Source organism: Pelodiscus sinensis, chromosome 10 (assembly GCF_052426305.1).
Source record: "Pelodiscus sinensis isolate ZL-2025 chromosome 10, ASM5242630v1, whole genome shotgun sequence".
NCBI lineage: Eukaryota > Metazoa > Chordata > Testudines > Trionychidae > Pelodiscus > Pelodiscus sinensis.
The window spans coordinates 26543025-26565578 of record NC_143061.1 but is presented as its reverse complement, the minus strand read 5'-3'; the positions used below and the strand labels follow the sequence as shown (position 1 = coordinate 26565578).

Below are 22554 nucleotides of genomic sequence, written 5' to 3'. Positions count from 1 at the left end.
AAAACCAGTCCTGGCTTGGAGTGCCCGGAGTGCCCACACTGGGCACATCACAGCACTCGGCCATCAGCCCGGCTGCACTTGCCGCAGCCTGCCATCTGGGGAGAGGGGGCAATTGGGGAGCTGCAGGACAGCTTCCACCCCCAGAAGCCCACAGAGCCAGCCCAGACCTCCCCATCGGGGGCTCGTACCCCATTCCCCCCTCACCTCCTTCCAGTTACCCTTCCCTAACCCCTTTTCTTGATGTACAAAATAAAGGACAATTGTGGTCAAAAATGGAAACTGTCTTTATTGAACAAAACTGGGGGAGACTGGGAAAAGGAGGTGGGAGAGGGGAAGAGAAAGGCTGGGAGAGGGGAGGGCAACTAACATGATCAGGGGTTGGGAACAGGTCCCAGATGAAGAGAGGCTACAGAGACTGGGACTGTTCAGCTTAGAAAAGAGGAGATGGAGCGGGGACAGAATAGAGGTCTCTAAAAGCAGGGGTTGGGTGGACAGGGTGCATTCAGAAAAGTTCTTCATGAGTTCCCCTAAAGAAGGACTAGAGGACACCAAAGGAAAGGAATGGGTAGCAGGCTTCAAACTAGTAAGAGAAAGTTGTTCTTCTTGACAAAGCAAATAGTTAACCTGCGGAACTCCTTGCTGCAGGAGGCTGTGAAGGCTACTACTAGAACAGAGTTTAAAGGGAAGTAAGATCAAGTCATGGAGGTTGGGTCCATGTAGTAGTCTTAGCCAAGGGGTAGGAGTGGTGTCCCTGCCCAAAGTTTGTGGAAGGCTGGAGAGGGATGGCACGAGACAAATGGCCCAAGAGTCACTGTCTTCGTTCCATCCCCTCCAGGGTCCCTAGGGTTGGCCGCTGTCGGCAGACAGGCTACTGGGCTAGATGGACCTTTGGTCTGACCCAGGACGGCCATTGTAAGCTCAGGGCTCAGTGTCGGGGGTCTCAGTGGACCCCCTTGATTTTCATGCACACCTGCTCCTGGGTGGCCAGGCTGGCGGCTCTCCTGCCCTAGACGGCCACTTTCCTGTGCCTAGTGCGGAGATCGTGGACGAGGTCCACGATGTCCGCACTAGCCCAGGCAGGTGCCTGCCTCTTGCGGTCCAGAGCAAGCTCCCAGGAGCCGCCAGCCTGGTCCCGGGAAGAGGGGGTGGGCTGGGGGACATCAGGTGGGTGGCTCGATCCGTGCCAGGTGCAGGGTCTGCTGGCTGGGTGCTGGCAGGCTTGCACCTGGCACGGGCACCGTAGCCATCCCGTGCCCCTTTAAGGGGGCCGGGGCCAGGAAGGGGGCATAGAGTTTCCCTGGTGTTGGCCAGAGTGGCCACCAGGGAAACCTGGGGAGGGCTAGCCTCCCACTAGTTCGAATTAAGGGGCTACACACCCCTTAATTCGAACTAGCTAGTTCGAACTAGGCTTAATCCTCGTAAAATGAGGTTTACCTAGTTCGAACTAAGCGCTCCGCTAGTTCGATTCAAATTCGAACTAGCGGAGCGCTAGTGTAGCGCCTATTAAAGTTAGACTTTGTAGTGTAGACATACCCTAAGGTATTTGTGTGATCAAGCCCTATGTTTCTAAAGGACACGTTCTACTATCTTTACTCATGTTGGAATGGGTGCTTATCTCAGGTAAGTGTTGATTATAGAATCTGACTCTAGAAAAGTGGTGAAAAGAGCGTAGAGGATAGTCTAGGCCTTTTTCTGTCATATCCTAGAATATGAAATGGTGGTGTAGTTATGTCAGTCCAAGGATATTAGTGAGACAAGGTGGTGGATGAATGTCTTTTATTGGACCAGCTTTCAACATGGTGCAGAAGTAGAATGGAAGATCTTAGCCAGAAACACAACATTTAGAGTAGAGCTACAAAAAAATATTCAATCCACACAAAATCAAACTGACTTTTTTCCTGTAGATTATCCTTCTGGATTAATAATCAGCATTTCTTCGCCACATTCACTATCCTTTGAGAAACTGTGGATTTTCTTAAAGAAGCTTTAGTGGAAAATTGAGCAATCTACTGGTCTATATATGAGATTCCAAACACTCCAGATTCTATACTGATCTAGTATGGGTAGCTTTGTAAATGATGGACAGCCAGCACAGCCAGCAAGCAGTGTTGTTAGTGCCCATAGGTTCCTATGTGTGGCTGTGTTAAGCAAATCCAAGTGAGACCTTCCAATTGTTTAGTGATTTTTTTTTGAAACTCAACCTGGCAAATGTATCCAGCTCTGCGCTGCATGTGGGAAGATCAGCAGAGGTCTCCCTTCTCCACACAAAAAGAGCTAAATATTTGCATTACAAGAGATTTAGACTAGAGGCAGGTTATTTTTTTATTCCTTCATCCACACATCTAATGCAAGGGCATTAATAAAATAAATAATAATCATAATCATAATAGGCAGGGACCATCTCTTTGTGTCATTTGTACAGTGCCTAACACAGCTGGTTCCTGGTCTGGCTTCTAGGTGCTACTACAGTACATATAATAAATAATTTATTATAATTAATTATTATGATTCCTGTACTGTGATAGCACCTAGAAGCTAGACCAGGACCGGACTGTGTTAGGCACTGTACAAATGACACAAAAAGGTATTCCCTACCTCATAGAGTTGACAGTCATATCCACTAGGACTGCTGTGGGGGGAATCCCAGCTTCTGTTCTCTGCATCCCCCAGTTGTTTCAAGCTTCTGGAGCCTGAACAGTGCTCAGCCACTGTCCCAATCTGGGGGTCCATAGGCACATTCTTAGGGCACAGACCTATCCAGCATACTCCTTGGAGTGTTAGAACCCACTGTCCAGTCACCTATTCTCACTTGGCACATCGCTGACCCTTCAGACTCTCCCGAACTCAACACACTTGTCTCTTGAGAACTACACCCCAAGATATGAAGTTTCTAGTTTAAAATTTAACTCCTGCAAGGGCACACAGTAGTTTTGAAGCAGTTGATTCACACACACATTGTCCAGTCTAACATTTTTATATTTGATTATGTAAACCCCAAGAGATATAGACCATATAAAAGAATCAAACATCCTAAACACAAAGTCCCTCACTAGCTCACCCCTCGCTTGGGAAATCACCTGTGTTCTGGAAAACAAGATCCACCATTTCATTGCCTACACCATCTCCCCACCCCCCAGCAGCCCTGCAAACCTCCCTCCTCTTAATCTGCGGCAAAATGGCTCTTTCCCATTTCCACCCTCAGTCCCTTTAGAGACTCATTCTGGGTCATCTGCTTCTTTTGGTCTGCCTTTTGTTCTGTAATTTTTTTGTTCTGTAATTTTTTCAGTTCTCTCCGTCCCCAACAGGCCCAACCTTAGGGCAAGGAGAGCAAGGCAGTTGCCTTGGGCCCCACACTGCCCGATGTCCATCTGCCCAGCTGCTCGCTCGCTGCCCTGGCACAGACAACTACTGAGACACACTCTGTGCCCTTGCCTGCACCCCAAATTCAGACAAGGGGAGAAAGTGTCTTCTCCCAACTGGAACTAATCCATCCTCCCAAGCTGTTTTATTCTGGATAGGTAATACTTTGTTCTTTGGGTGCTGAGATCACTTCCCATTGTCTTTGACCTCACAGAGACATAAATGGCACAGTCCTGCTAACTCATGGTGGATCTACATCCATATAAGCCTTCCAAGACACTATAACTGCATGATATAATTTCATGAAAGTATCCACAATTTACAAGTGATGCAGAAAGAACCTCCAATTCATTAGTTACAATCTGTTATATATTTTGAAGAGTTTGTTTGTGGATTTTTGGGGCAAAATGAACACATACTTCGCGATTACCCACAAAAACAAATTTTGCATAAACAATCCTGACTCTTAAATTAGCTGAATGCATTACTTTTGACACTGGAATACGCTGGGTGAAAGGTTTAAATAATTATTTTTGTTTTTCATCAGAAAAAAGTCATGACTTTTATGATTAAAGTTCATAACTAATGTTTGCTAGCAACACTGAAATCGAGTCACCACTTCAAATGTCATTTTAGTGTAAAGAAAAATGTTACTGTTACAAATCACAAAATAATTCAAATTAGTTATGAAAAGAAGCTTTACGAACTTCTGATTCAAATTTACTGTGTACAGTAATTATTCAATAAAATGAATAACATTTGAAGTTGAAATCCCACAAATTTAAAACTGTTCTTTTATTTCTTTTTTTCAAGCACATTAATAAAAAATTCTATTATATATATTTAATTTCTTGAACTTTCCTATAAGTGTAATCTGTGCAAAATGACTTTGCCTGGTCAACGACGGGCTTCATCTGCTAGTCCAGTGGTTCCCAACCTCCAGTCAGCAGACCTGTGGTGGGCTGCAAACCGCTGCTTGAAAGGCTGCAGTACACTGCCATGCCATGCCCCCAGCTGCTAATTGAGCCTTGCCTGCTAAAGAAGTACACACCTGTGCACAAAAATGTTTCCACCCACCCACTTCCCCACGCAGCAGCACGGTGAATGTTGTGGCAAGCGGGTGTCCCTGCACGGGACCTGTGTGTGCTTGCGGGCCCAAGCAGCCCTGGGCGTGGGTATGAAGGGGGGTCCCTTGCCTTGCGGGCACAAGCCTAGCCCCAGGGAAGGCGCCACCCGACCGTGGCACAGGCCAGAGGAGCAGTGCTGGCCAGCCTCAGAGCACATGCATGGAACCAGAAGTCTACCAGTCTTTGCTTCTTGAGGGGCCCTTCTAGGCCACTGTAGCTGAGGTGTCTCTATGGCTTGTAGTTTCCGTTCACATGGGGAGCTAAGAGGGGGGTGAGCAGTGGTGGTGGCGGTGCTGCCTCCACCTGCCCTGTGGAAGGATGGGTGAGAGCACCAGTCCCATCAGCGTGATCCTGGTGAGCTCAGGCAGCCGCAGCAAGAAGCTGCTCTTCCACTTCCCCTTCCAGGCCAGTGACAGTACAGGACCACGTGCCAGGTAGCCAGGCACACAAGGCCGGGGCAAGGCTTCATCCTTCAGGCCTAGTCATGGACCAGGCAGGCCTGCCACTGTGTGGACAAGGCCCACGGGTATGAGAGCTTGGTGCCAATTGCAGGGAAAGAGCAAGGCAGAGGCTGGGCTCACCCTGAGCAGTGCTGAGGGGCTGAAGGTGGGGGTAGGGGCAGCTTGGGGGCTCGTGTCCTGGTGCTGGGAGAGGGGTTCCTGAGGCAAAAGGAATGAGGCAGGAGGGAGGCAAAGAAGGATCATGGCCCTCAAGAAGCAGGCAAACTTGAGAAGTGGTGGGTTTGTGTGCATACAGATGCAATGCAAAATAACACGTGACCACTTAACATTAATTACCACAATGAATATGCAAATATACAAATAAAATAATTACCATGATGAATATGAAAATGTTTCTATACTGGCCACCATTTTTTGAATGAGTTTACCAATCCACAGTATAAAAAAGGTTGTGAACCACTGTGCTAGTCTATATAGAAGGCAAGAGTCAAAAGATGTACTAATATTTAATTCTAACACAGATTACCTGTACTAGAAACAAAAGGAATTCAAGACAGGTCTGCCAAATTGTTTTACCAGGGCCTGGTCAGTGCTTTTGAATCAACAGCATGTGGAGAGTCATTAGGAAATAGCCCCACAGTTGGGAAAATTAAAATCCCTCAGATGCCAGTTTAGGAATTCCTGATAATTCTCAACTTAGGTCTTTAGCACCCTCAATGAAGACCAAAAGGAGAGGAAACAAGTTTAGGTTTATTCATCATGCTTGGGAAGACCAATATTCAACGTTCTATTATGCACAGACAGAAAATTCTTATTCCTCCCCTGACAAAAACAGTCCCACTCATTTCAATGCCTAAGGATGTCAGTAAAGTTGGCTATGCATTCCATCAACATTGAATCATTGAGGGTGTTAGCAAGAGAAGACTGTCATTCAAGAAAACATGTAACTCGGTCTTAAGTGCATTGTTAGCACTTAATCTTTATAAAAGCCACCTCTCTTAGTGTGAAAAAGAAAGAAACTCCTCATAGAGTGATCCAAGAACAATAAGAATCCACTGAATAGCTGTTAATGATATTCACATCTTTAATAGCTTGATGAAGTACCTGGCACAGATTTTAAAGCCTTTTCCTAAAAGCAACAGCATAGCAGTGTATGAAACTGTGACTCTATAGAGCAATAACAAGGCTGCATCCTGCTTACCCATCTTACCTGAGAACCATGTAAATCATTGTGTATATCCAGAAATGCCTTGAGTAAACATTCCCATGTTCTGTTCTGCCATAGCTTTACAAAAACCTGCCTCTTCATTAGAATAACCAGAGGCACACCTTGAAATGCCAGGAGCCGTGAAAGACTTGCTAAGTAGTCATGTTTCCTGAGTTTTGAAAGCAGTTGCTCTCAGATATCCTCAGCCACATCACTAATAATGGCATGAAACAGTTGTTATCTGAAAGAAGCAATGTTTACATGTTGGTAGGGGCTGCAACTACTAAAACCCTCTGTCTTGCTCACAGAAGGGTAAGATTTTCTCGAACAGCATTCAGCTCAAACTGCTGTGTGATTCATAGGGATAACCATTAAATGCTTGAGTGGTGATCATACTGATATTTGCCAGTTTGGATAATCAGGCCCTGCTGATTTTTTGAATATTCTCAGCTTTGCCTTTCTCGGACTGAAGTCTGGTTTCTAAATATTCTGCCAACTCTGAAGGTTTCTCAGCAACAGACACTTTCCATCACACCACCACACACTTGTTTCACATCAATCAGTACAGGAACTAAACGTTGTGTTTTTGCCTTCATATGTCTTCATTTTCTTCATTATTTTTTGCACCATCACTGGAACAGCTTGTCCTACAATGCTCAATCTTTTGAGCATTGAATCACTTTGGGTCGGAATAAGAACTGGTCTGAGCCCCAACAAAGAATGAATGAAGTATGCAACATGAGCCTTAGCAATTATACATCTGTTTTTCCAATTCAGTGATACACTTGGTCATGGTCTGTGTGTGTGACTACTTGCATTTTGTGTCATATACCTAATAATAAACAGTGTGTGTAATGGGGGCGTTCCTATTTTGTATAAAGTAAATTCATACACACACACATATGCTCACTGAAAGGGGGCATAGCAGCCTGCTGCACACTCACCTTTAGAAAGGTCTACAGTAAACCATCACTAGTATTTTCAATTGACAAATAAATTGATTATCATTACAAGGACACATCGTGACAATGGGTAACAGTGGCTTATAGTGGGTATCTACTTTTATTATTATATATTTTTTTCCAAAAAAGCCTTTTATATTACTTGACAACTGACACCAGTCTCCATGCCTCCTCTGAGTCTTTGACCCATAGTTTGGGAAACACTGATTAAGAATTTTGTTTTTTTAAAGGGAAGAATAGATAGATGGTGCTTGATCCTGCCCTGAGGGTAGGGGGCTGGACTCGATGACCTCTTGAGGTCCCTTCCAGTTCTAGTGTTCTATGATTCACAGAATAATGGAAATGTAGGGCTGGAAGGGATCTCAATAAGTCATCTAGTCCAGTTCTCTAAACAGAGCCAGAACTAAGTATTATCTAGACCAGGTATAGTCAAGTATTTTTTATCAAGGTCCAAATGTCTAGGTCTAGATTTAATCAAGGTCCAGAGATGCATTTTTCACTCCACAATAACAATAATGATATTAATAACAAAGTAAAAAGATGTCCGGGTTTGCTCAAAAGCATCTGGTAGAACAAATTTGGCCCCAATGTGCCTACTGACTGCCCCTGATCTAGACCATCCTGACAGGTTTGCCTAACCTGTTCTAAAAAACCTTAAATGGCAGAGATTCTACAATCTCGCTAGGCAATTTGTTCCAATGATTAACTATCCTGACAGGAAGTTTTCTTAATGTCCAACCTCCAAGGCTGCAGTTTAAACCCATTACTTCTTGTTCTGTCCTTAGTGCATAAAGAGAACAATTCATCACTATCTTCTTCATAACAGCCTTTTACATACTTAAAGACTATTATCTCCCTCCCCCAGTCTTCTCTTCTCCAGAAATAAACTAAAAAAGTTTTAGAAAACAAGACTTACAAGGAAAGATTTTTTTAAAAACAGGTTTTTTTAAAATCTTTCCTTGTAAGTCTTCTTTTCGAAAAAAATTTTGTTTCTTCCCTCTGGATCTTTTCCAGTTTGTCAACATCTTTCCCTAGGTTTTTTGCCCAGAACTGCACACAGTACTCCAGTTGAGACCTTATCACTGCTGAGTAGAGTGTAAGAATTATTTCACATCTTTTGCTTAAAATACTCCTGCTAATATATCCCAGAATAATGTTAATTTTTTTGCAACAATGTTGCACAGTTGATTTATATTTTTGTGAGTCATCGTAATCCCCAGATCCTTTTCTGCAGTACTCTTTCCTAGGCAATCATTTTCCATTTTGAATTTGCAATTGATTATTACTGCCTAAGGGAAGTGCTTTTCTGTTATCCTCATTGGATTTCATTCTATTTATTTTAGACTATTTCTCCAGCTTGTCAAGATCATTTCTGAATTCTAACCTTGTCCTCTAAAGTGCTTGCAACCCTTCCTAACTTGGTATTATTCACAAACTTTATGAGTACCCTTTATGCCATCATTCAAATCATGCATGAAGATACTGAATACAGGTTGAACCTCTCTATTTCAGCACCTTCCAGACCTGACTGGTGCCTTACTAGAGAATTTGCTGGACCACAGGAGGTCAATCATGGCCCGGGGGCTCTGATGATGGCCCTAAGGTCTCAGCCACTGGCCTCTTGCCCAGGGTCCAGGCACTGACCCCTGTGGTGCAACCTTGGGTCCTGGCTGCGGTCCCTCTGCTGCCATCTGGAGTCCTGGAAACCAGCTCTGGGCCTCTGCTCTTGGCCCCAGCCCCAGGCTCCACAGCCACCCCCACCTGTGGTCCCAGCCTGGGGCTGTGAAGGGCACAGGAAACTGGCCCCACCCACACCAAGCAGACATCTGACTAAAGTAGTGTTGGACCATGGATGTTGCTGGACCAGAGAGTGCCTGACTAGAGAGGTTCAACCTGTAAAACCATACCCAGGACAGATTTCTATGGGATCACACTCAATAGGCTCTTTCAGTCTGTCTGTGAACCATAACTTCATTCTGAGTACAGTTTTCCAAGCAGTTGTGCACCCACCTAACAGTAGTTTTGTGTAGCCTATATTTCCCTAGTTTGTCTCTAAGAAAATCCTGTGAGACAGTATCAAAAACCCTATTAAAGTTGAGATGTCTGACATCTACTACTTTCCCCTATCCACAGGACCTGTTACCCAGTCAAAGGAAATGACATGATTTGTTCCTGACATCCATGACTATTACTTATTGCCTTATTATCTTCTAAGTACTTACAAACTGATTATTTGATTATTTGCTCCATTATCTTTCCAGTCACCAAAGTTGAGCTGACTAGTCTCTAATTCCCTGTGATGTCCTTATTTATTTTTTTATATATAGATACTATATTTGCCCTTTTCCACTATTCTGGGATCTCTCCTGTCCTGCATGAGTTCTCAAAGGTAATTGCTAATGGCTCAGAGATCTCTTCAGCCTGTTGATTAAGTGTTCTAGGATGTATTTTGTCAGGCTCTGTTGACTTGAAATCATCTAACTTCACAAAGGCATCTCTCTACTAGCACTTTTGTCAGTAAAAATGTTGTTAGTCAGGGGTGTGAGAAAACCCTTCCATGCCATTATAAGTTCTGTAGTGTAGACATAAGCTAAGTAATTCTTAAATTGTATTTGCCCTCTTTTAGCCTCAGATCCTACCCATTTGCATTGACATTCATGATATTCATCATTCAATCCCTGGTAACTTTTTGGTGCAACTGAAACAAAAAAGTCATTAAATGCTTTGGCCATTGCTGTGTTTTCTAGTATTGTATTTCTCTTCTCATTGGTCTAAACCAGGGGTTGACAACCCACGGCTTGCAAGCCAAATATGGCTTACTGGGGAGCCAAATATGGTTCTTCTGGAGCCCCAACTCAGACACTCCAGCTTCTCCCACAGCAGAGAGCCAGCACTGGTGCTACAGCCTTACGGCCACCCACAAGATTGGAACACCAGTGCTGGCTTCCTGTGGGGTGGGTGGAGGTGGGGGCGGGAGGAGAAAGTCCCAAGCCTCCCCAGTGGCTCCAACATGCGGGGAACAAGTGGTGCCAAAAATGGATTCATGCAGGCTGCCCTTTTTCTTCACCCACATGCAGGGAACAAGAGGAACCAAAAATGGCTCTGCATGCTGCCATTTTCCTTCCCCCAGGCCACACTTCCTAGAGACTTCCCCTGCAAGTCTTTCATGGAAGCTTCCTTACAGGGAATGGGAGCAGCGGGAGGCTGTGTTATACAGGGCCTATGATGCAGCGTGACAACAAGTAAGTGCCCCCCCACCTCCTCATGCCCAAGCCCCCACACCCGCACCTCCTTACTACCACCCCTGACCAGATAGCCTGCCCCCAGCCCCTCCCCCCGGCCAGACACCCTGCGCCCAGCCCGGTCCTGCGCCCTCCTCCCTGGCCTGTCCCCAGCCCACTCTTGACCCGTCCCCAGCCCACTCTTGACCCGTCCCCAGCCCACTCTTGACCCCTGCCCCTGGCTAGACACCCTGCCCCCTGGACACTTCTGCCTGTGACCCCTGGCCAGACAGCCTGCCCCCCACCTGTTCCTGTCCCCTTCCCTACTCCTGCCTCTTCTCCCAAGCCAGACACCCCACTCCCTGCCTGGTCCTGCTCCCTACTTCCCACCCAGACCTCTCACCCTCACCCCCTCCCACACTCCACCTCCTGCCCAGATCCTGCACCCCCATCCCTATCCCATTCACTGGCAGCCCTGACCTGCACACTTAACCCCTCTTTTTTGGCCCCACCCCAAAGCCTAGGGGGGGCCACAAAAACCATTAACCCTGGAACCCCAAAAGAGTAAATCTGGCCCGAGGCCTTTAACCTCAGCCCTCCCTGCCCTTCCCCCCATTACAGGGCTGGAGCACCAGGGGAGTGAGGTGTTTCAGTTGGCGGTGACAGTAAGAAATGGGGCATTTTGGAGGGTTTTTTTCTTCTTCCCTTGATGTTTCTGTGGGTCACTTCTGCCATAAATAAAGACAATGCTGAAACCTTTCGTGTTGAACATGATATTTTACTTTATTTAAAAATGAAGCCTAGGCCAGCTCATATGGCCACAGCATCACAACACTCCTGCACCCCCCCCAACACATACACCAACCCTGAGCCCATGATACAGCTGAACCCCCTGCCCTGCACCCCTCATACCACCACATCCCCAAACTCCTGCACCCCACATCTTGAAACTCCTGCACTCCCACATCCCCAGCCCCTTGCCATAACACTCCTGCACCTAACACCCCAACCCTGAGCCCATCATACACCTGAACCCCCAGCCTTGAGTCCCTCACACCCCCACATCTCCACACTCATGCATCCCCAAATCCCCAGTCCCCAGAATAACACTCTTGCATCCCCCCACAACCCAACCCCCTGCCCTGATCCCATCATACACTTCAACCCCCCGCCCTGAACTCATCATACCTCCACATCCCCAGTCCACTGCCATAACACTCCTGTACCTCCACACATCCCAACCTTGTGCTAAGTCCACCAAACACCCAAATCCCCTACCTTGAGCTGCTCATGTACCCCAACCCAGACTCCTTCACCCTCACATTTCCAGCCCCCAGCCATAAGATTGACAGAAGACAGCCTGAATGCATGCATGAAGCTAGATTTGACCAGTTACAAAGTAAACTTCAAAGAAATGTGCAAAAAGATGTAGCAGGAGAAGTCTGTGAGAACAATGTTTCATTTATTCTATGATTAATCGTTATGTCACTTATCAATAATATTAAGTTGTACATTTTCAGTGATGCAAATGGGCATTCTTATATGGCTCTTTGTTGACCACTTGTTCTGAATTTTGTTGTACTTTGGCTCTTTGGTTTGAAAAGGCTGCCAATCCCTACGTCTAACCTGTCCTAGGGTATGTCTACACTACCCCCCTAGTTCGAACTAGGGGGGTAATGTATGCATACCGAACTTGCTAATGAAGCCCGGGATTTGAATTTCCCGGGCTTCATTAGCATAAAGCCGGCTCCGCCATTTTTAAAAGCCGGCTTGTTCGAACCCCGTGCCGCGCGGCTACACGCGGCACGGGGTTCGAACAAGCCGGCTTTTAAAAATGGCGGAGCCGGCTTTATGCTAATGAAGCCCGGGAAATTCAAATCCCGGGCTTCATTAGCAAGTTCGGTATGCATACATTACCCCCCCTAGTTCGAACTAGGGGGGTAGTGTAGACATACCCCCAGATCTTCAACTTACTTCTAATGTGTTGTAAATGTTTTCATGTAACCCTTTACATACCTAATTAGTTTAATCTCATTTTGTGCACTGAATTTTCTAATTTTGTCCCGACATGCTTGAGGGTTTTTTTTATATTCATCCTTCTTAGCCTGACAGCTGAAGGTGCTGCCTATTAACAAGGCCATTTTGATACAAATAGCTATCTACCTCATTAAACCAGAAACAAAATTATCAGCCACCTTTAATCAAACAATCTAATTTTTAGTATAGCTGAAACAAACAAAACTCCATTAGTGATAGTCTGCCAACTAAGAGTTAATGGCTCCCTCAGAAAAAGTTATGTGGATACATTCTAAACTCAGTATGTAACCCAAGGCTTACATGGAAATCCATATTCCAATGAGAGATGCTTCATGCATCTATATCCTACATGCCATATAGATGGTGTGATCTGTAGTACTTGTGACTATCTATTGACATGCAAGAGGTAATTAATTTTCATTGACTCTTATAGAGGTTTTCCAGAAAACTAGACCTAATTTTTGAAGGCCAAAAATAAAATAAAAGCTATTTGAAATTAGCTCCCATCACTAACTACATATGAAATAGTTTGATAAACTATGAATCACAACCACATATTCTTTTCTGGGTGCCAACATTATGCTTGGCACTGTACAACACAGAAAGGAAGGCACAATGCTGCACTGCATTGCAAACATCTTATGTACTTTACAAGCTCTCATGAACTAAGCCTCAACATAAATCTGGAAAGTAGGTAAGTATCGTCCACCCTGTTCTCTTGAGGAAGAATCTTGAGGTATCCACAGAGTGTCCTGCCCAAGCTCATACAGGAAGCTATAACACGACTCTCAGACTTTCTTCTTAATCATAAGACCTCCTTAACTATAAAATGAGCTACAGTTATGACCTGATCAAAATTGCAAAACTAATGTTAACGTTAATTGTTGCATGATTAGGTTCTTAGGTGATATAACTATTAAACGCTATTCAGTGTTTTTTAAAGAACAAGCTTCTATGTATGCAATGGTGTTGTAGCTATCCTGGTGCCAGGATATTAAATAGACAAAATGGGTGAGGTAATATCTTTTACTGGATCAAATTCTGTTGGTGAGAGAGACAACCTTTCATTCTACACAGAGCTCTTCTTCAAGTCTGGCAAAGGTCCTCCAAATGTCACAACTAAATGGAAGAAGGAACAGATTGTGTATCATAAATAAGTAGTACATATTCTAAGGGATGATTCAAAGTGTTAATGGGTCACTTTACCTTTAGCGGTTCCTTAGAATACATGCTAACTACTTATGCTAAACCATCTGTTCCACCTTGCATTTGGCTGTGATTCTATTTAGTATGTTTTCCAGACCTCAAGACGGCTTAGCAATATAAGATTTGCTGACATAAGAGGTAGTGTAAAAAGGGCCTAAGCTTCTTTTTAATAACAGATAGATTCTCCCCTCACATCTACGTGGTAATACATAACATGGTAATACACAACTACAGTATTTAACTCTCTGTAACATCACAGACAGAGTCATGCAAGTAGAACTGCGTAATACTGAAGCTGAGTTCTAAGATACAGACCTGAGATGAGACTTTCCCCCTGAATGTTGAGGATCAAACCATTTTTATGTCTACTTTATTTCTTGACAACACATCAGTGCAAAAGGCACTCATGCTTACTGCCAGGCTCAGAATATACTAGCAGCAAATCAAAAGTGGATAACTTCACTTTCAACTTACGTGGAGAGGGAATTTTTTCCCTTTAAAATATTGTTGCTTGCTGGCAAAGTCATCTTAGAACACATGCCTTAAAGGGTGAAAGCACAGAAGTGTTAACTCAATTCCCTAGGCAAAATCCCAAGCTGAGTTGGTATTGTTACAATAATGAGTTCCACACCACTTGATCCACAAGCACCAGCTGATTCCTATTTTATAGACTTCTAAAATGGAAAGATGCTCTTACTTCAGCCAGTGCCACAAATCTTTAAATTAATCATGTATAGTCAGATCAGTCATAATATGATTTTGCTGTACAACCTAACCTTTTATCCAGAAGCTGCATCCTTAACAGACTATACAGAAGGTATAAATTTCTGTTCACTCTACTGGATTTACACCATGGGCTTTTGCTGGAAATTACAAGAGTGTGTATTCCGTGTTGCACAGAATATTTTTCTTTTGTATAGAGCCTGCAAGCTCAGACCAATGAGTAATCTTTAGTCATTTTAGTACTTCTGTTGACTTCAGTGGGTTTACTCTCATTAGTAAGTCTTGCAGGATTGGGCCCAACTTATGTAGGTACTGTTATAATGGACTTTTTTGAGATATCAATACCTTAATAGTAATCATATTTATATGTAACTGTTTCTGAAGCTTTGTGAAATAGGGGTCATGAACTAAAGACAAGTATACAGAGTGTATGTAAAGAACAGCAGGCTTCTCTTAAACAAAGAAGAACGGAATAGCCCATCTGATACAATTGATACAGTCTTACATTTGTCTTGGTAACTTAATAATTATGTGTGATTCTTTGGACAGTCTTTTCATTTCTTTCACTTTTCAGAATTATGTGCCTGACCTACTAGCAACTTAATAATTACAACACATGCACAGTTGTGAGGGGGGAGTGCTAAAAGTCTTAATTAGATGTTTGTAATAGGGATGTAAAGGACTAATCGACTAGTTGCTTCCCCCCCCCCCCCTTCCTGCCTCTATCAGAAAGAGGCAGCAATGTGGGGGAAGCAGAGAGGGTACTTCAAAGCAGCTGCACCACCTGCAGCCTTGGGCCAGACCCTGGGATCCACACAGCACTGCCGCTTTGAAACACCGCATGCAGCCCAGAGCCACCTGGGGTATCCCCAGGCTGCATGCAGTGTTTCAAAGCAGCAGTGCCGCATGAAGCCTGGGATTAGCTGGGGACTCTAACACCAGGCTCCCCATAGCATTTCAAAGCGGCAGCACTGCATGGAGCCTGGGGTCAGCAAAGAAATCCACAGCTGATCCCAGGCTCCACCAGGCGCTGCCTCTTTGAAAAGCCACAAGGAACCTGACACCGAGCTGCCCACGGCATTTCAAAGTGGCCATGCTGCATGGAGCCCGAGGTCAGTGGGGGAGTTCCCAACTGACCTGGGCTTTCACCTTTGAAGTGCAAAGTACAAAATACATCAACTACTCGATTAGTCAATTACTCGCAATTTAACATCCCTAGTTTGTAAAGTTTGCTTTCAAAAGGGACGCAATCTTGCCAGGCACTGAGATTTCTCAACTCCTAGAGCTGAGTACTCAGCATCTTACAGATTAGCCCAAAAAGTGACATATATAAATGCTAAAACCACACTCCAGGTGAAATCTTCATCTCTCTGAAATCAATAGCAAAATTCCCACTGACATCAATGCCTCAGTTCCTTGAACAGAGCTGCAAACAGAATCCAGCTCTCTAGCCTCTCAGACCTTTTTCTTGTATACAAGATCTCTCTAACCATGAGATGAACTATAGAGTTAGGGCCTCCAATGATAAAGATAAAACTCCCGTTGACTTCAGTGGGACCAGTGTTGTTCAGTTCCTAACAAAACTGAGGGACTAATCCTGAGAAATGCTGAGCACCCACAGTTTCCCAGAAGCCATAACCTCTTGAATTTCACACCCTTCTTATTCAACAAGACAAAAATAAACTTTTGTATATAAGGGTCTAAAAGAACAATTTAATATACTTTCTCTTTGAACTGAAAAAATGAATACAATTGAATGTGATTCCTGAAACAAACTTTGGAGGAGACACAAACTTCTTTATCACTTATATTTACACCAGCTATATCTTGAATATTGCCTATGTAGCACTGAATTAATACTGTAATTGACAACAAGGAGTAGTCCTCTGGTACCTTAGAAACTAATAAAAATATACATATAGTATCATGAGCTTTTGTGAGCAAAATCCTCTCCAGGCCCAATAGTTTCTTCCAAAGTTATTTTTATGAACAAGAGATGAGCTCCTTATAATGAGATACATGTCATAAACATGGTACTTATAGAGGTCTTCACTGGAACTAAGATAAAATACATAGTTTCTTTATAGCCTCAGAATACTGATGTTTTGTAGAACTTTAAAGCATCTTGTCAACTGGAATAACATTCTAGCTAAAAAAGAGATCATATCCTGTATATAGGATTGGCAGAAGTCAATTTTTAAAAATAATTTCCATGGATAACACTGATGGTTATTTTAAGCATTCTCTCCTACTTTTAAGTTATTTAAGTTTTCACAGTTGTGCAAAATTATGGATTTGAGCTTTTTTGTTTGAATTTTTTTTTATCAATTTACATTCTCACTCCCATGGGAAATTATTGGGGGGAGAGGGTCAGATAATCATTATTTAAGAATAGTAGATGCTGAGACTCAATAAGTTAAAGTTGTTAAAATAAATATTGTTACTATCACATCAGAGTACACAAAGTAAATATCCTTAAGTCAACTCTAATAACTTCACAAGCAGCAGTTTTCTTACTTTAGGTAGCTGTACATTTTGATGATCATCAGTTCATTTTTGTCAGTTTGTGTGCATACAGTGAAATTGATATTTACTGACATTTACCAATAAAATTAATTCTTCCAAGCCTAATGATACATATTGATTTTAAAGACTTTTGCTATAAACATTTAAGAAGCTGATTGATAAACAAATCAGAAATTCTTTCAATATTGCAAGTTTAAATTAAAATCCTGGACTAAATTACTCAACCCTATTGTTCTTTCAAAACCAATTTTGCCTGGCTATAAATCTAGACTGCACCAAACCCTTCTGCCTTTGTTTTGGCTTCATCCCCCTAGGATTTTCCTATCTAATTATCTGGCTCCCTGCTAACATTGCTCTTTGCAATTTACCTCCAGGAACCAATAAGAACACATGTCATTGGGAATTAGGGAATTGCTGCAGGATATAAACCAGCAAACAGGATCATAAACTATCTGAATGCCAAAACTTTTTTTAGCCATTAGATGTAGGCACAACACACCATATTTTATTCCATGTACTATTAGTATATGATAAGAGAAGTGGTTTTACAAAGCAGATACAAATTATTTAACAACCCTTTGTTGTTCTTGAGACCAAGTGCTTAATAATTTATATAATATAGCAACATGCTACTCTTTATTCCATACAATCAAAAAGTAAGGCCGTAGGCATATAATTCCTTTAACAGAGCAAGATGATCAATTCCAACTATTGCGAAAGCATTCACTAACTCCAGCTAAGAATTTGTGATTCTTGTTTGTTACAATAACTGCTACAAAAAACTCATCTGCTTTCTCATCTGATGCTACTGTACAGCAGCTAAATGACTACATGGGTTACTGAGGGGAGCAGATAGGAGGAAAGCAATGCTGAGACACCCAAAATGTAAGCCTGTCTTCACATAATTCAGAATATTGTATACATATGTACCAAATGTAACACTTTAGTAAACAAACTGTTAGCATGCACTGGCAATATTTAGAATAAGGAAATATGCTTTCCAAACAAAGTGCCAGTCTGTATTGCCTATCTCAACTGGTATGGCTCTAGCGAGTCAGTTAACCAGCAAGACGTACATGGGCATGGTAAATGAGACGGGAGACCCATAAAACAAGCAACTAACCTTTTTTTCAAAGGCTTAATTTTTTTTGCTATTTCATATACATATCAGAACTCATCTGCTTAATACAAACGTGTTACAAAGAAGAAAATATTAAATGTGCCCATTGCTCTAAAATAGTCACACGACTGCCTTTTGCAAGGAATACTATAGGTGACTGGAGGCGAATCAAATCCCTCACTATTTCCACAACTACTTTTTGTTCTTGTGTGGTGAGTCTAGAGAAAAGAGATGAATGAAAAAGGTGTACCAGATTCAAGAGGGCTCCTCACTCCACTGTTCGGACTTTCCAGCTCCCAGCCGAAGGAAGGCCCATCCGTGGCTGTTCAAAAAATAGTGGAGAAGCTTGTATGTGGCTGCTGTCTATCTAGTAACTGGATAGCACTCGTTTCTTCTGCCTGTGCCACTTTTATTGCAACAAAGAGCTCTGCCCTCCCCGCCTCCCTTTGCCTCCTGTCTCCCTTCCACGAAGTGCAAAGGGTTCGCGCCAGTGAAACGCAACATTTGAGACGACCAGTTTCAGAGAGGGAGCCGCGTTAGCCTGTAACTTTAAAAACAAGGGGCAGTGCTGGGGCACCTGAGAGCCTATCGACTTTGTTAGTCTCTGGTGCCCCAGGATTGCTCTGATGGGAGACCTGTGAGCGCCGCATTCCCATGGCATTCCCGGGGGCTTACCAGTGCAGGCGTCCCAGGAGGGGCTGGAGCAGACCTCTGGGGCTGAGAAACCTGGCGACTCCAAGGAAAACCTGCCTCCCCTGGGCTGCCCCGCAGCCCCTAGAGCCGGCACCTCTGAGCGCCCCCCTCGCTAGGGCCCTTCCCCGGCCGCTGCCGCCACAACCTGCTTCCCCATTCAAACTCGCAGAAGCGCCCCCCAGCAGCGCGGCGACAGCAGGAGAAACCCGGAGCGGGAGCCGGCCGGAGCGGAGCGTCCCGAGCCCACGCGGCCAGGCCCTGCCCCCGGGGAATGGGCTGTGACAGCGGCGGGGCCCGATCCTGCTCCCGCGGTGGCAGCGGGAGGATGAAGCCCCCCGGCCGCTGGGGGTGTGTGGCTGGCCCCGCAGAGCTGCCCGGGGGGGGGGGGGGGCGCTGGTGATTGTCCATTGTATCAGGAGAGTCGCCCACACTTCGGGGGAGGGCGGTGTCTCTGGGCCAGTGTCTTCAGGCTTCCCCGCGCAAAGCTCCAGCTGGCGCCCATCTGAGTTCCCCTTCATGACGGGGAGAGGAGGGCTGGGTCCTGCGGGTGAGGATCCCGCCCCACCCTGAGACAGCACGAGGAACTCAAGGGCAAGTGGGAGATTTAAATTCATTACCAACCTGCAGGCCCATCTGCACCCCCTTGGTATCTGAGCCCCCTGCATGGCGGTGGGAAGGGGTTGTGCCCACAGGAGTAGCCATTGCTCTCTGTTTCGCTCCCAACCTCCTCTGTCATGGCTTACACAGAGGTGTGCAGAGGGGTATGTTAGGTCCTTTGCACTCCAGCCCCTCAGGCATCTTCCTTAAGTGCCCCTACAGCAGACCCCTGGTTATGTTGCATTGGAGGCCTTCCACCATGGGCCCTCTACACCCAGCAGTTTCTGTGAAAAAGGGGAAGCAAACTACCGCATCTCATTTGTGTGTCCACCCTGAAAGTTTAAAATGCACGAATTCGGTTTCTCTTATCTAGCAGGAGATGAATTTATCTGGGGGTTTCTGAAGCTACAGTGATCCAGCACCAGGTATTCCAGCCTTTCTTGACTCCCTTCTATTCAGCATGCGCCTTTTGTTTGCTAGTTCAAAGTCTGCTGGGAGTCTAAGCAGCTTTTCATTCACCTTCTATTTCAAATTTTCCTCCAATAAGAAGGCTCCAGGGAAGTAGGGTCACACTGTGTAAGTCATTTTTGTATTTCACTTTATATAAATAAGCAGTTACAATGTTAGTGTCCATCCAAGATGCAGGAAAACTTTTGCTTTTGTATAGATCTAAAAAAGTAGAGATGGGAAAGCCCTACCAGAGGATCTCCCCCATCCTCTGCAGGGGATAATTATATAATTCCCTTGACATAGAATGAATCAAATAGTAGATTAATAGCACACTCTGTCACTGTCAAAAAACCAAGAAATTTTAATTTTTCTCCTGCTCTGAAACTGAAGGGCATGCTAGAGTTTTCCTTGGCTTCATCGGTTGTGAGGACATTATTGTCAGTCCACTTTGTTAGACCAGGAGACAGATCTGCGGAGGGGGACTGCAGAGGGAGTAATGTGACCCCTTGGAGCAGCATCTTAAGTTTCACCTTTTCATCTCTCTGTGGCAGCTGATTGGCTGATGCCATAGAAACAATCCATTGTTGTCATTCAATTCAGCACAGGCTATTGCAATTGCACAGCAAAGCATCATGGGCCAAACGGAAGAAACTTCATCCTAAAAGTAATTGCATGTGAAATGTGAGTTAGGCACCTTAAAAGGGGGCAGAGGACAGAGAGCTTGACATCTGAATATATTGTATTCAATCCCTCTGTATTATACCTTGTAGCTGGTGTTTTTTTTTTTTAAACAAAGAGCCTTCACAGTATAAAAATCTTTAAGCATAAAAAGTGAAAAGCTAGTGTCTAAGAGTGCTACTACACTTGGAATTAACAAAACTTTGTCGTTCACAGGTGCTTAAACACCTCCCCCCCCCCAAGACAGAAGTTGAGTGTGAATGCTGCTTTGTCTGTAGGACCACAGCACTCTCCTGCCAACAAAGGAAAAGCCACTCATGAGGGCTAGTATTTTTTGGCAAAAATGCCCACAAAATGCGTGCAGACTTTGTCGCTAAAAGCTGTGTAGTGGAACATACAATAAAATTTCTCTCCCTGAATCACAATAAACAGACTCTGTAGATTTGGGAATTCAAGAGTTTTACCCCACCAAAGAATTTCCTCATTTCATTAGTTCAAATGCATTCATTCTATTTTGACATTCATCACAGAATCAAAAAGTGCTTTTCAGGAGGTTACTGATCTTGATATTCATGATATTGAACATGTTCTTGAGCTGCTCATTCATACCTTTAGGGATCACTTCACTGGGATAATCTCTGTTCTAGTCTGCCACAATCATTCCAGGTTGTGGCACAATTCTTAATACTTCACTATGTTCCCTCCTTGTTTCTTTTTTATTTTTCTGACTGTTGGTATGGCTATATCAATTAACATGATTTAATTTCCTTTTCTACAGTAAGTTGGGCATGTTTGCCTGCACCATTTAGTCTGTCATAATTACCAGAGCCCATAAAAATCTTAGACTCTTCAGATGTTCCAATTCAAACAATTAGCAACCTCATTGTCTGTTCATAAATTCTCCCCCAGCGAGGCTTCTGAAGGTGCCCAATACAAGTTCCATCTCTTCCTTTTTGGAACGCATTCTGCTGCTGGGGGAGCAGTTCTGTCAATCCATTTTGTTTTGAATTATTTAAGCTTTAAGGCAGAGGTGGGTAACCTCTGGCCTGTTATTTCATTTCACTGGGCCAGAGCTGTTCCTAGGCATATGTGGCTGCATATGCCTAGGGCCACTACCAGGACCAGACATCAAGAAGGTAAGGCGGGCTTGGCTCCAGCAGCACCATCCCTTGACCCACCGTGGACTGCATCCAGCTGCCAGTCACCTGTGTTTCCCCAAAGCCCGTCTCCCATTGGTTGCACAGCCATCCCCTGCTCCACCTTCTGGCCTACAGCTCTGCCTGTGTTGCTCCCTGCCTGGCATCTCCTGCCTGCTCCTCTGCCAGGCTACGGCTACACTGCTGTTTTTTTGTGGAAGAGGATGTGCAAATTGCACTCGCATTTGCATATCTTCTTCCGATTCTTTTTGCAGAAGAGGTTCTTCCGATAAAAAGCCCCATGTAGACAGGGCCATTTGTCGGAAAAAAAACCTCTTTCTCAAGACCCTCTGAACCTCGGTTTTTGAGGAATAAGGGGTCTTCTGACAAATGGCCCTGTCTACACGGGGCTTTTTATCGGAAAAAACGCTTTTGCGAAAAGAATCAGAAGATATGCAAATGCAAGCGCGCTTTGCATATCAGTCTCCATGCCCTGCTTCTACCCCCACTGCCCAGCAGCTACACCCCCAGTGTAAGGTGTGGGTGCAGATGCTCAGACTGCATAGCACACCAGAAATCCTAAGGACAGCCCTGCATCTGGTCTCTGGCCAGAGGCTCTGAGCCCTGATGCACTCCATCCTGCACAGCTGGAGCTCTGAGCACCAGACTGATGGCATGTCCAGGCAGCCCCCAGGCAGAGTGGCAATCAGGGAAGCTCTACGTGCGGCCGGTGTTGTCTTTGCAGCTCCCATGGGCTGGGAACTGTAGCCAATGGGAGCTGCAGGGATGGTGCCTGAAGGCATGGGTTGGGCAGTGCCTGGCCATGCCTCTGCCGCACATGCTGGACACTTCTGAGAACAGCTTGGAGCCAGGGCAGGCAGGGAACTGGCCTTAGACTTGCTGTGCCGCCAACCAAGAGCCACTTGAGGTAAGTGCCGCACTCCAAACTCTGCCTCACTCTGAGCACCCTTCTGCACCCAATTTCCCTCCCAGAGCCTGCACCCTGAACCTCCTGCCACACCCCAACCCATTGTCCTTTCCCTGACCCCA

The 22554-nt window shown here is 44.6% G+C and overlaps 1 protein-coding gene and 1 long non-coding RNA gene across 4 annotated transcripts in view; one reads left to right on the top strand and one right to left on the bottom strand.

Annotated features, from left to right (window-relative positions):
• Nucleotides 1–19507, bottom strand: part of PLCH1 (phospholipase C eta 1) — a 178078-nt gene extending 158571 nt beyond the window's left edge. The window contains exons 1-2 of one of the 2 annotated variants that reach the window (XM_075937746.2): nt 18626–19507; nt 18201–18272 (exon numbers count right to left, since the gene is read on the bottom strand). The gene's annotated coding sequence lies outside the window, so the exon portion shown is untranslated. The remainder of the gene's footprint in view (nt 1–18200; nt 18273–18625) is intronic. The other variant, XM_075937747.2, reaches the window with a different exon arrangement.
• On the top strand, nt 19098–20735 carry LOC142830779 (uncharacterized). Of its 2 annotated transcripts, none has more exons than XR_016350359.1 (3): nt 19098–19234; nt 19617–19665; nt 20585–20735. It is a non-coding gene; the product is annotated as an uncharacterized LOC142830779 (long non-coding RNA). The 2 variants fall into 2 exon arrangements; XR_016350360.1 differs by having other exon boundaries at nt 19617–19816.
• The last annotated feature ends 1819 nt before the right edge of the window (nt 20736–22554 follow it).